Here is a 13,330-nt window from a genome sequence, read left to right on the forward strand (position 1 = left end):
GTCTAGACTTTGCCTTCTGTAGCTTCTTCCATGGGCTCCCTTTGTTGCTCTTAATCTCCCCACACCACTTCTATAAGACAGATGTCACATGCTACTCTGACACTGATTCAGAGGCTGCCTTTGAGGAATTAGGAGGAGGAGGCTGCTGTGAGAAGAAATGACAATTTAAATGCCCCATGGAGGCAGTTCCCCTAGATTTCAGGCACATTACATTTGCTTCTGAGTGTCTACTCTTCTGATTACTTTGAACAGGAAGATGTTATCTGTAATTCTTCATCATAAATCTATTTAATTTTCTTTTTTTCCTCTGTAGGGACTCAATTTAATGAAAAGGTATAATTTTGACTGCTAAAAAATTGAGCTTCACTGCTCTAGTCAATATTTTTCATTACCATTGTCATTTTTAGACAAGCCTCTTGATAATGAATTGCATATGAGCCCTTTATAAGGATTTTGACAAACTTCCATTGGAAATCAAGGTAATTTTGATGGGTCAGGGACCAGAAGCCATGGGCTTTGGGTAAAAGCCAATGAGGGCAAAGTTTCCTAATATGGACACCTCATGGCTGAGGGCTAGTGTTGGTGTAGGATACGGTATAGTGGGCAGATCATCAGTGCTGTGTACATGCATTCCTCGGCAAATAAAGTGGCAGGCATTGAGCCTGGAGCAACGGTAGATAGGAAACCTATACCCGAACCAGTTGTGAGGGGGAGATGGCAGGTCTTTTACGGAGATGAGATACAGAATGTAATTGATGTGTGATATTGATGTAAACAAAGCCAGGGTGGCTATTAGCCCCTAGAGTGACCAACATGATAATGAAAAATAAAAATAACATACCTATGAGTATCTTGCATACGCTAAATTTTTATTCTTAAAACCATGCTGAAAGGTCAATGTCAATAATCTGATTTATAAGGATAATGACAGATGTGGGATTAAAATCCTAATCTTTCTGAGGCCAAAGGACGAGCTCTCCACAGCATGGCACTGCTCTCAAGGAAGACCCTTCTAAGTGGAAGAGCTCTTAGCTTGAGGTGAAACTATTCTTACCTTGGGATTCAGAGGAGTCCCAAGGAATGGTTTGTATTCTCCAATAATCTGTTTGTATGGGGAGCCAGGGAACTTCTGGAAAAGAATTTCTTGGGAGGAGGATGGGGAGGAATTGAGGGGAGGAAAAGGGAATGAATTAAGTCTTGTAAACCAGGGTTGGAGTCCTTCAGCTGAAATGGAGTGCTAGTTTTGACTATAGTTAGCATGGACGCTCAGCCCATCCTCTCGTCCAGTCCTGAAGATGTCAGAAAGATAGGGCTAAAAGAAAAGACTGGCCGAACTTCTGCCACCAAGGCCACCATATATCATTAGAGGCAAAAGGCTTTCACTTTGGGACTTAGTTAGCAAAGTATATATAAAATTCAGGGAGTAGGATTTTTTCCCTGCTTTTTTTAGGAAGCTAAGTTGGGACCACAGAGTATTTGGAGTGCCGGTACATTCTACCAAGATGAGCAACCATTCTTCTCACATCTGAGCTGTCCATCTTGGCAGCGGAAAAAAGCCTTTGGTAGGTACCAGCAGGGACAGCAGGACCCTTGTCAAGGTAGAAATGCTAGATATTGGCAGAAAAATTTGAGAACAACTTTGAATTGGGGGGAAAAAAAATCTCTTCAGTGGATTTTTAGGTGTTGTATAGTGCCCCCTTCTGGATTGTTTGACTTTCTGAGGTGTGCATCTTTCATTGTCTTTGAACTTGTGTGGTTTGAGCACTCTCCATGACCCATATGTGTCTGCCCTGATTCTCCATTGTGATGGTTGTAACATATTACTGGTTCCCTTATTAACAAAAATAAAAGTTTTCATACAGATATGTCTTCTATGGGGATGTGACTTATGTTTTTAACCTTAAAAAGTTACCCTTTAATAGCTTCAAATGTTTAGCAAACAAATATCACAGGTGATGGGTCAAACTTATTCACATATGAGGGTCCTGGACTGCTAAAGGTGGGGGAAGGAGAGGTTGGACTTCGCTTCTTTGAATTTCTTCTCTGCCTTTTTGGATAATGTTCTCTCCTTGCTGGGTAGATTTTAAAGGCTTTTGTGATACTTATTTTTATTTATTTTTGGGATGGTTGGGTGGAGGATAAAGTGATGCTGGGAAGCAAGAGCCTTGGTGTGGAGCTGAGGGAAGAGTGTGTGTTTTTGAAAGGTTTTGGATTAGAGAGGCACTCTATGAACTGTAGGTATGAGGACAGTGGATGGGAAAGAAAAGGCCCTTCAGGAGATCTATCCCCATCCACAGTATTTAATAAACACAAGTAAAGTTACTTTGAAAACACATTATGGATTACTAGACCATGTCTCTTTAGCTGTGACCCCCTCTCTGAGTATTCCTCTGCATCAGTCATGGTGATATTGGCTATGGTAACACTTGGGATGACATGTCCGTGGTGTGCTTTAGTATAAATAGATTTTTTTAAACTAGGAAAATGAACCTGTTTACCATTCAAAGAGTGATAGTTTGGGGGTCTTGATTAAAACCTAGAAAATGATCCTATTTTCCTTTTAGCATTCCATTCATAATTATCCATTTTCCTCACATTTTAATAGCGCTCCTAGATGATGATGCCATGCAGCAGCAAATTCTGAATATTTGCTATTGCTTTAGGTCATCTAATTACTAATTTTACTGGCCACATCTTACTTGTTATGGATAAGATCTCCAATTTCAATATTGTTCTTTTCTTGGACTAACCAAGAATAAGTGACTAGGACCATTATTTTTTTTCTTGGCAAATCTTCTAAGCTACAGAAAACATAACCTTGGTCTCAAAAGTTTCCAAGAGCGTTAGGAATGAGTGACTCAAAAAAGGAGTCCCTTCTCCATCTGAGCACCTCCCTTCCTGACTGCATACTGGGGACCAATTTTTATACTTTTGACAAATAACTATGGATCAAATTTGAGAAGAGATCCTGCTGGTCATCAGAAGCATCTCAAGGTTGGACCATCTCCACCTATCACATATGGCATTCCTACTGTAGTAAACATCCTTTGGCTATAAGTAATTATGTGAATCTGGGTAATAATCTCCCTAGGTTTCATTTTATTAGTACGTAAAATGAATGGATGATTTCCAAACTATTTTGGAGCTTTTAATGGATTTGCGGCATAAACAATAGTGATGAAGCTCTCCTCATAACTCCCCAGTATACCAGAGCCCACTGCAAATCTGGCCATTGTCTTCAAACTTCTGTTTACTAGAATCAGATTAATTAACTTGATAGACCAGTTCTTCCTACCTGAATACTTTGACTAATTATGGTTTCTCTGTACAAATGTCACCTGGGTCCTTAATGGAAATATGGGTGAACATGAAGGCCAAGACCAGTAGGCCAATGGAATGACCCCAATTATTGGGACCAGCCATTGGTGCCGGGTAGCACTGGTCATTGTCCCAGAAGTGATTCTGGAGGTAGTTTTGAAGTTCCACAGAACCCAAGTAAAAGAACAAGTAGGCATGGGTGCCTGGGATGGGAGAGAAGAGGCCATAGAGGGTTCAGGAAGAACACAAGCAAAGGGGATAGGCAAGATTCCTCCACTCCCTGTCTTGCTTAGGGACAGGATTGGCTGGAATCAATGATCCAGGACAATCCTGGCTTCCTCAGATGTCCTATTGCAGTCTCTTCAGGTCAGCTATACCCACCTGAAACCTGGGGGCAAGTCCAGATCTCAGTCACCTTGAATAGAATCACAACTTCTTTTTCTAAGCCCTCTGATGGTCACTGAACAATGGCACCCAGACATTGAGATGTGTAAATGTTGTTGGAAAACCAACACTTTCTGGTGATAAAAGAATTGTCTTTCATTTATTGTTCCATCATCTCCAACTCCCAAAAGGGCTTAGGCTTCCAAGAGCACTACATAATTGCCTGCCCCAGTAATAAAGAGGTTATATTCTCTTCCGTTGTGATAGCAACAGAACATTTTTGGAACTTCAGCTTCCCTCTGGCTTCTCCACTGCACTGTGTGTTGGGGGAGGAAGTCTGGATCTGACTTTCTTTGCCCATTTCCTAAAATTCCCCTGTACATTTGCTCCAAAAAAACATAGATGAAGGGTCAAAATCCTGTGCTAACTTGTTGACAGTAAAGTTTCTTTCTGGTTTTGCCTGGAAGCACTTGTAAACCACTTTCCGGGAGAATTAGGGTTTAGTTGCTCCAATTGTCTCAGGCTTTTAGAAACACTTGCCTCTCCCTTAAGTCTTACTTTCCCTGTTTGTTTCCTATGTTGGTAGCACCTGCCCTTAATTCAGCTTGCCATTCATCTTTCTGCTGGTCTAACCTTCCAGAACACATTTGTACCATCTCTAGGCCCTTGGGATTCTGCATAAATTTCTTTTGCAATAGAAAATGGGTGGGTAGGAGGTGGGAGGTGGTGGCCACTGTCCTTCTCTCTTCAGGTTTCTTTTTCTTTCAGGTCCCAACAGAGGAAACAGATACCAAATAACTTAGCATCCAAAATGGGGATGCTTGAGTTGTCAACTGATAATTATTGATAATTACATTTGGAAAGCAAGAACAAACCAGAGCCAGCCCAGGTGAACAGAGATGTATAGTCCCACGCCAGTGGACTAGGCACCTGTACTTGGGCCCTTGGGCTTTTTATTTTTTATTAAAAACTTTATTATTCATGAGAGACACACAGAGAGCGAAGCAGAGACATAGGCAGAGGGAGAAGGAGGCTCCCTGCGGGGAGCCCAACATGGGACTCGGTCCCAGGTCCCTGGGATCACAACTTGAGCCAAAGGCAGATGCTGAACCACTGAGCCCCTTTGAGCTTTTTATATGCCATTCTGGCTATATAGAATGTTCTCCCCCTACCGTCCCTGGTTAGCTCCTGTTCACTCATACTTTAAGTTTTAATCTCCAGTAATGACCTTTCTTTTCCCTGACTCCCAGTGCTGAGTTAAATGCCCTGCTTCCGAAACTTCCCCTTTGCTATCTAGGCCATCAATGCCATATTGTAATGTTCTGTTTACAGTGAGCTCTCTCCCTCATGAGTATGTACCCAGGACACAGGGATTGCACCCTATTAACCTTGTTTCTTCAGCATAGCACATAGCTTGGTGGTTGCAGCTAAGTAAATATTCATTGAATATTCAATGAATGCTATGCTGATTTTTTTTTTTCTCTCCTCTCACCCCTTTCTGGTTCCTTTGGTCTTTCATGTCTCCTATAGTATTTGCCTGTATTTAGTTTTGGCTTCTTTCTTTGGTATTCCCTTCCTTGCCTTTTGTACTTTGGTCAAGCTCATCCTACTCTTTTCTCTTCCCTTTCCTCAGTTCTCACTGTGTCCTGTGTAAGATGGCTCATTTTTTTCTCCTACTTTTTCCTCTCTTAAAACGTGCCAACAGTGAGTAAATGGCTCCTTCTCTGAAAATGCACATCCATGGGGCACCTGGGTGGCTCAGTTGGTTGAATGTCTGACTCTTGATCTCAGCTCAGGTCTTGATCTCAGGGTTGAGCATTCAGGCCCTGCACTGAGTTCCACACTGGGTGTGGAGCCTACCGAAAAAAGCCAAAACAACAAAAAAACAAAACCCATCCCAAGAATAAGGGTCCCCATGCTCTGTGACTGTGAAATAAAAGGAATGAGAGTCCAGACCTTGTCAACTTGGAAGATCTCTGCTCCTATTTTGAGTTGGGGATAACTTACTGGTATTAGGCATGTCTGTTGATGCATCTTTACCTCTGCTACTGTTCCACTGCAGCCTGGTGTTTTTAATGCCAGTAAGTTTGAAGCAGGATTGCTGCCAGGAATATTTCTGTTTGTAACACTAAATTTCTTTTGAATCTTCAGGCATTCTAGATTTGAGACGTAGGTAACATCGTTCCTGGCCTTCTTGGCCATCAATAGTCCCAGACCAAGGGAAAAGGAACTTGGGTGACACAGTTTTTCCTTTAAAAAAAGATGAGGCTGGGTTGGAAGGAGGCTATTTTGTAGTAATTCAATTATTTTTGCCCTGTGCTTCTTTTTAGTTTCCACTTTCTAACTTAGTCATTCTCCCTGTGATTTGGGCAATTTTGCTCTTAGCACTTAAATGCTTCCTGCCTTAATTCAGAGTCACAAATCCTATATCTCTGTTAACCTCTGACTTACCTGAGCTTCTTTGCTACCTTATATACTTTAGTTCCAAAAACTAAGAGCTCATCCCTGGTGTACTGGGGCTGGCAGGCCCTGGTCCATGTGAACTAATCTCGTGCATCTCTTTCTCAATTCTGCATTTGGTACGTGAAATCTACTCTAAGGGCTGTATTGATACCATGAAAATCCACACCTCGGCAAACTTAGAAGTCAAGGAGTATGTGCATGTGTACGCACATATGCACTTGCCTTGTTATTAAACTTTTGCTAGCATTCCACTGACTAAGGCATCAAAATTCTGGCTCTGTGTTGTCCAAAATGGTAGTCACTGGCCATCTGTGGCTATTTTCTATTTAAATTAATTAAAATAAATAAGCTACTTAAAAATAAATGGAGAATTCATTTCTTCCTAGCCACATTTTAACACTCAATAATAACATAGTGTTAGTGACTACTGTATTGGTCAGTGTAGGTATAGAACATTCTTGGATAGCCTTGATTAGCTATTCTGTACCTGTCAGACATATGGGGTCATGGTTCAGCCTGAGGGAATAGGGTTAGAATCAAGTATTAATAGTCCCCACAGTAAATACCAACCCAAGGTACCTTACACCATAATTTGTAGGTTAGGGGTCAGGAAACTTTCTATAAAGGCCATATGGTACATAGTTCACTTTGTAGGCCATAGGGTCCCTATTGTAACTACTCATCTTGGCTGTTGCAGCACAAAATGCATAGAACAGACGTGCTCATTTTTTTGGATGTACTACCAAAATTTTGTTTATAAAATAGGCAATAGGACTGCTTTGGCCTATGGGCCATAGTTTGCCAATCTTTGATCTATCTAACCATCTAGTTTCATTTATGGAACTTTAAACATAAATTTGGAAAATAAAATATGGGTATATCTTAGAGTTTGGAAACTCATTCTACTTTTAAAACTTTGCAAAATTTCAAACAGGTGGAACTGAAAAGAATAGTATAGTGAATCCCCATGTACCCATCCCTCAGTTTCAACAGTTGTCAATACAAAGCACATTCTCTCTTGAGTCCCCTTATAGACTTTTCTTTAATGAATGATAACATGCTGTGTTAAAATGGGGACCTATTTATTTATTTATTTAGAAAGGTTTTATTTATTTATTCATGAGAGACAGAGAGAGAGAGAGAGAGAGGCAGGCAGAGGCATAGGCAGAGGGAGAAGAAGGCTCCATGCAGGGAGCCCGACATGGGACTCAATCCCGGGTCTCCAGGATCAGGCCCTGGGCTGAAGGTGGTGCTAAACTGCTGAGCCACCAGGCTGCTTTTTTTTTTTTTTTTTAAAGGTTTTAATTGGGGACCTATTTAAAAATCATTTACTAAAATCTTTTAATTTATAAAACCCAAACTTTGGATATTTCCAAAAATAATCTTACATTATCAGATTAGATACCTGTTTCCCAGGAGTCCCTGATGATCAGTTGTTCCTTTTGAAAGCCTCTCTGCCTCTGCATTGGGTGACCCTCCCCACCTTGGGAATGTGAGGTAGACAGAATCACAGCATGGATTTGCTTGGAATTAAAAACAAAACAGGCTGCATGGATGCTTCTGCTTCTGGGTATTCTCACAGCCCATGGGCTGTTCTTGAACAAGCCCCCCAATCCTTGTCACCAGGTAGTGACACAGGCAGGTTACAAGGCTCCTGAGAACTCAGCGACCGTTAAAATGCAGAACAGCCCCTCCACCCCTCCCTTTGCCTCCTCCCCCCTTCCCTCTCTACCCCCTCTTGTGCTAGGAGAGTTTCTCAAGGAAGGACTTTCTTTTGGTAAAGAGAATCCTAGCATCAAGATTAGAGTGGGAAAAGACCTTCATGAGCATGTTATTAAAATGCTAAAAACTAGTCAGCAATGATATAGAAAAGGAGTTAGAGAAGTGAAGCTGTTTACTCAAGTCACACAGCAGGGTGACATGACAGCAGGGTCTAGACAGTCTCCTGAATCCTAGTTGTGCACTGGCAAGGAAGAGATGCCAGGGAGGGGAGGTCTGTTCCAAGCTGACCCTGTTTCTTTCCCCTTGTGCACTGGCAAGGAAGAGATGCCAGGGAGGGGAGGTCTGTTCCAAGCTGACCCTTTCTTTCCCCTCAGGATAGGTCCCTGAGTTCTATTCACTTGGGACCTATCTTGCTTTTAACCAGCAACTGGTTGCCAGCTAAGGCATTTAGCTGAAGACTACAGATGGTATTAACAGCTCTGGGGTGGGGGGGTGGGGGCGGAAACAGCTTTCGGGAGAAGTGGTTACAATAGCAGAGGTATGGCCATAAAAACAACATGCTGATGCTAAGAAATGAGTGTGGCCTTTCAGTTTGTCCTTCCTTTTTGCTCTATCTTCCCACCTGCTGGCTCAAACCAAGCTTTCTGAATGGAAAACCTCCATCCCTCTTCCCACCACATATACTGAGATGCTGCCACAGTGACAGGTGCTGCCATACAGTTCTGTGCTACTGTGGCATAGGCTTCCTGCCCTCAACCTCTGTAACAGCTGTAGCTTTTAGCTGAAATAACGCTTAAGCTTGAACCCAAGTGCGTCCCTCTTTATCTGGACTTGCATTTGAGCAGAAAATGAGTCCGTGACCGAACTGGCAAACTTGGTGAGGGAGTGATTCCTAGCATCCTATACAGTAAAAATATTCAGCAGATTATGACCTGTCACTGCTCAGAACCCTTCAAAGCCTTCCCATTTTCATTGGAATAGAAGACAGGCTCCTTTACCCGTCCTCAAGGCCCTGCGTGCTGGGCCCTGCCCACTTCTTCATTCTTCCCTCACACACGTTTTTCTTTGAAATGGTGGCTTTTAGTTCCCAGGAGGAATTTTACACCTACTATTCCTCTGTCTAGAATACTATTCCTTTTGCTTTTTAACTGACTAGTGTCTTCTATTTCAGCTCCATGTCACTTCCTCAGGAAAGCTTTTTCTATAGCAGATTCTAAATTAAGCCATTTTTGTTCAGCTATGTAATAGGAGTTCTCTTTTGTGTTTTTGCTGATGTAATAATTTTCTCGACCTAGACTGTCCGCTCCATGATGAGAAGGATCCAATAAATATTAGCTCAGTATGTTTTTTTAAATTGTTTCATATCTATCCATCTCTACATAATTCCCCCCATCCCAGTCAGATTATAAACTCTTGGGGGCCCAAGATTTCTATTTCTCCTGTTTCCACCATAGGGCCTGGTACAGGGCAAGTCTACAATTGGTCACCTGGAACCTGTTTTTAAAGTACAGAGAAGGGACCTTGGGAATCACAGCTCAGGGAGAGGCTGTTTGTCTAATTTTATAGTTTTCCTACACAGAGTATAGTAGTCAAAAAAAAAATTGATTTTTTAGAGCATTTTTTTTTTTTTAAGAGCAGCTACAACACAGCAAAACTTAGAAGTACCGTCTTCCATATGCTCATTTATCTGGCACTTGCACAGCCTCCCATCAACATCCTCCACCAGAGCAGTTCACTGGTTACGATCGATGAACCTAAACGGACACGTCATTATCACCGGAAGCCCATAGTTCCCGTTAGGGTTCATTCTTGGTGTTCTACATTGTGTGAATCTGGACAAATGTATAATCATTATTGTATCATACAGAGTAGTTTCAGTGCCCTAAAAATCCTGCATTCCACCTGTTCATTATCACTTCCCCCCAAAAACCCTTGTGACCACTGATCTTTTAAACTCTATCTGTACTTTTGCCTTTTCCAGAATGTTACATAGTTGGAATCAAAGAGAATGTAGCCTTCTCATATTGGCTTCTTTCACTTAGTTATCTGTGTAACGTTTTTAATATACATATATATATTTTTAAGAATTTGTTTATTTATTCATTAGAGAGAGAGAGAGAGAGAGAGAGGTGCATAGGGAAAAGCAGGCTCCATGCAGGAAGCCCGACGTAGGACTTGATCCCAGGACTCCAGGATCACGCCCTGAGCCAAAGGCAGATGCTCAACCGCTGAGCCACCCAGATGTCCCTATTAAGGGATATATTTATATTCCTATATATATATTTAATATATATATTTTAAAGCTGTAGTATCTCACTCAGCATTTTCTCTATGTATGTTTCATGGAAAGTCCCTGAGTCTCTAGGTGAAAAAGTGATCCATGGTCAATTAGGTCGGAAAGCCTGAGTACCCTTTCCTGTTTTGGGAGAGGCAAGTCCACATTGGCATTATTAGCACTGTTTAACCCACTGTATGCCTCAAAGACTTTTGCAGTAAGAGCTATCTATTCCTTGCCATAGGATGCCATAGGGCTCCATGAAGCCCTTTTGAAACCTAGTCCCTTGTTTTACTCCCTCTTCTGTTTGATTCCTCCTCAGGGATGGTGGCTCACTATATTATCTTTACCTCTTCCAGGGGAAATAGTACCAGAAAGCTCTTCATAAAGGAATATCTTAGCAGTACCACATGTTCTATGCCAAATTTAACTGTCCACCTGTTGCTGTGGTAACAACACAAACAGCCAAACACTAGATCACACAAACCAGCAGGCAGAACTAGTTTCTTTTAATAAATTCATGGTTGCCTTGGAAAAACTGGGCACACTGATGCTATGTTAATTTAACATCTTGAAGGAATTGTGAAATGATTAAATGCAGAGTCAGTGGCTAAATGGTTACCAGTGATTTATACTTTTGGGGTAGATTGATGTGTGTGTCTGTCCATATCACATGATTGTTGGTCATTTGAATATATGTCAAATTAAGTGGAAACTGGCTAGTATCTATCAATGATGTGTAAGTATGATGCTGTATTGATGATATTTCTGTTCAGGTTTGATAACTGGCTTATTCCCACTTCTCATCTAAAGTTGGGACTCCTATATTATGTATTGGCAGTTGCCCCAGGGGATGACATCTGTTGTGTTACACCCCTGAGCACATCTTTTTCCTTCTGTCTGTAATATCCTTCTCCAACTTGACTGAAAAATACTCATCTCTCCAGAGCCAACCTATCTCTTTGTGGTGAAGCTTTGCTTGACTCCTAACCATCTTCTTCCTACAGAACTTGATCTGAGTTTGTTTTAACTCTCATCATTACACAAATCCTAGTCCTGTGAGGTTGTCCTTTGAGGATAATTACAGTGTCATGTCTTCCTATCCCAGAAATCAGCTCCATGTCTGGCACATAGTAGGCATTCTGTAGACATTTGAATGAATGAATGAATCAAGTATGTAAGGCCTTAAGAATCAGCAGTTAATACTGAGAACATGAACAAACACAAATCTTGGTCATTATTTCTTAGGCTTAATAAGCATCAATTTGATGGACTACTACCTTCTACTAAGGACAATAAACATAATTTAGACTTTTAGGTTTCTACCTACGTGAACAAAATAGGCCCCCACTACTAATTTGCTTCCTAATAACAAAAGCTAGTTATTTCACAGTTTTTGCTATGGCAAGGTACATGTATGACTGTTGCCTAATTAACTCCATCTACCCTCAGTAGTTCAGAAGTTGTTTATTGATTTACAAAAAGAATTTTAAAGTAAAGCAAGAGTTTTAGGTGTAGGATAACAATGTAAACATTTGCCTTTTCCTTTTCTGCCATCAAAAAATATGTAAAATTTCAAAATATGTAAAATTTCAAGTATTTCTGTTTATTAGAGATTACTTATAATGGGTGGCACAGAATAAAAAAACTAAAGATTTGAGATGACCGTGATTTAGTTTCACTAAGTTAAGGAGACAAGAGTGAAAATGTTGAAGTTTTTCTTTATGCCTTTCTTCTTCATTCCTATTTTTTAATTTTTCCTCTTTTCATACAATAATGTATAAGCCTCATCAGGGCAAGGCTGCTGTCTCATTTGGTCCCTGCTATATTCTCAGTGCCTAGCAAATGACTGGTATATAACAGCTTCTCAACACATTTACATAGAAGGAATAATAGTTGCAAGGTGTCTTCAGAGTAGAAGAGAAGATAGGCCTGAATCAGACTAGTGGCCTTGGTGAGAGGGAGAAATGGAAAGGGATGATGAGCCATTAACACAGGTACAGAATTGACTGCCCCAGAAAGTAATGAGATGAGAACATATTAGGAGAGGAAGGAGTTAAAGTAGCGACAAAGTATGGAGCCTGATGAAATTAAATGGTGAACAAAGAGAAATGGAGTTTGGAGGGGAAGTTGCTGATCTGTTTTACGCATGTTGAATTTGAAATTCCAGTGGGAGATAATCAGTAGGCAGTTAAAAATGTGAAACTAGAGCTTAGAATAAAAACCAGGGATGGAGATAGAGATGTGATAGTCAAAGCTACAAATGTGATAGACTGTCAAGATAAAGTGAAAAGAATGTAAAGAGTAGGAGCCTCAAACTAAATCTCTTGGGGGACGCAGCCTTTAGGAGGCATGAGGTGAATAACAACTAGAAGTGTGCTCAGGTGGGCATACAACTAAGAGAGTGTATACAGTTCAAGGAATTGAAGGTAAGCAAGTGTTTTAGGAAGAACACTTGCTTAATGGTGCTAAAGGCTGCAGAGAAGGACTGGAAAAAGGTGATAGAATTTGGCATTTAAACTTAATATGAAGATAGCAGATTTTAAGGAACTGTGAGTGGGCATAACATATCTCATATTTTTAAGCCTATAGTAGATATTCAATAAATACTTGTTTCGAAGTAGAATCAGAATTCACCTCCTTTTCAGAAGTAGCTGTTTTTTTGTTTTGTTTTGTTTTTGTTTTTTTGCTTGACGGGCACTTGGTCAATTCTCAGGAAGCTGCTAAGATTGTAGAGCTCCTTTAGTGAAGTAGAGTCTAGCACTCCGGTCTTCTCAAGTTACGGTTATCTACAGTTGTTCACCATGTGATTCATATGTAGCGTTCTTTTGATGTCTCTTTATATCTCAAGATCTAGGCTGCTAAACTAGTCCGTTGGCAGGCTAGATCACTGCCTAATATGAGTCTGGTATTGCCTTAATAAATGCCTTTATTGGCATTTACTGGAAAATTCCTTATTTCCTTTGTAAATTATTTCTTGAAGTTTGGAAATAACTGCAAGGGTGGAAGGTGGGTGTGGAAATAAGGCAAAAGGGGTGCAGAGAAAAATCAAAGATGGGCTGTGTAGCCTGCAGTTAGAGGATCTTACCACTAGATGGTGACTTTGTATTGGCCTGATAAACTGCCCATTCACAAGGGGAGGCAGAAAGTCAACTAGAGATAGTTGAA

The 13,330-nt window shown here is 40.8% G+C and overlaps 1 long non-coding RNA gene across 2 annotated transcripts in view; it reads right to left on the reverse strand.

Moving 5' to 3' along the window:
* Nucleotides 1-13,330, reverse strand: part of LOC140600216 (uncharacterized) — a 38,282-nt gene extending 24,952 nt beyond the window's left edge. The window contains exons 1-2 of one of the 2 annotated variants that reach the window (XR_012003429.1): nucleotides 12,800-13,330; nucleotides 9,553-9,719 (exon numbers count right to left, since the gene is read on the reverse strand). This is a non-coding gene — a long non-coding RNA (uncharacterized lncRNA). The remainder of the gene's footprint in view (nucleotides 1-9,552; nucleotides 9,720-12,799) is intronic. The other variant, XR_012003428.1, reaches the window with a different exon arrangement.

The sequence above is a fragment of the Canis lupus genome, chromosome 11 (assembly GCF_048164855.1).
Source record: "Canis lupus baileyi chromosome 11, mCanLup2.hap1, whole genome shotgun sequence".
In the NCBI taxonomy this organism is placed as follows: domain Eukaryota; kingdom Metazoa; phylum Chordata; class Mammalia; order Carnivora; family Canidae; genus Canis; species Canis lupus.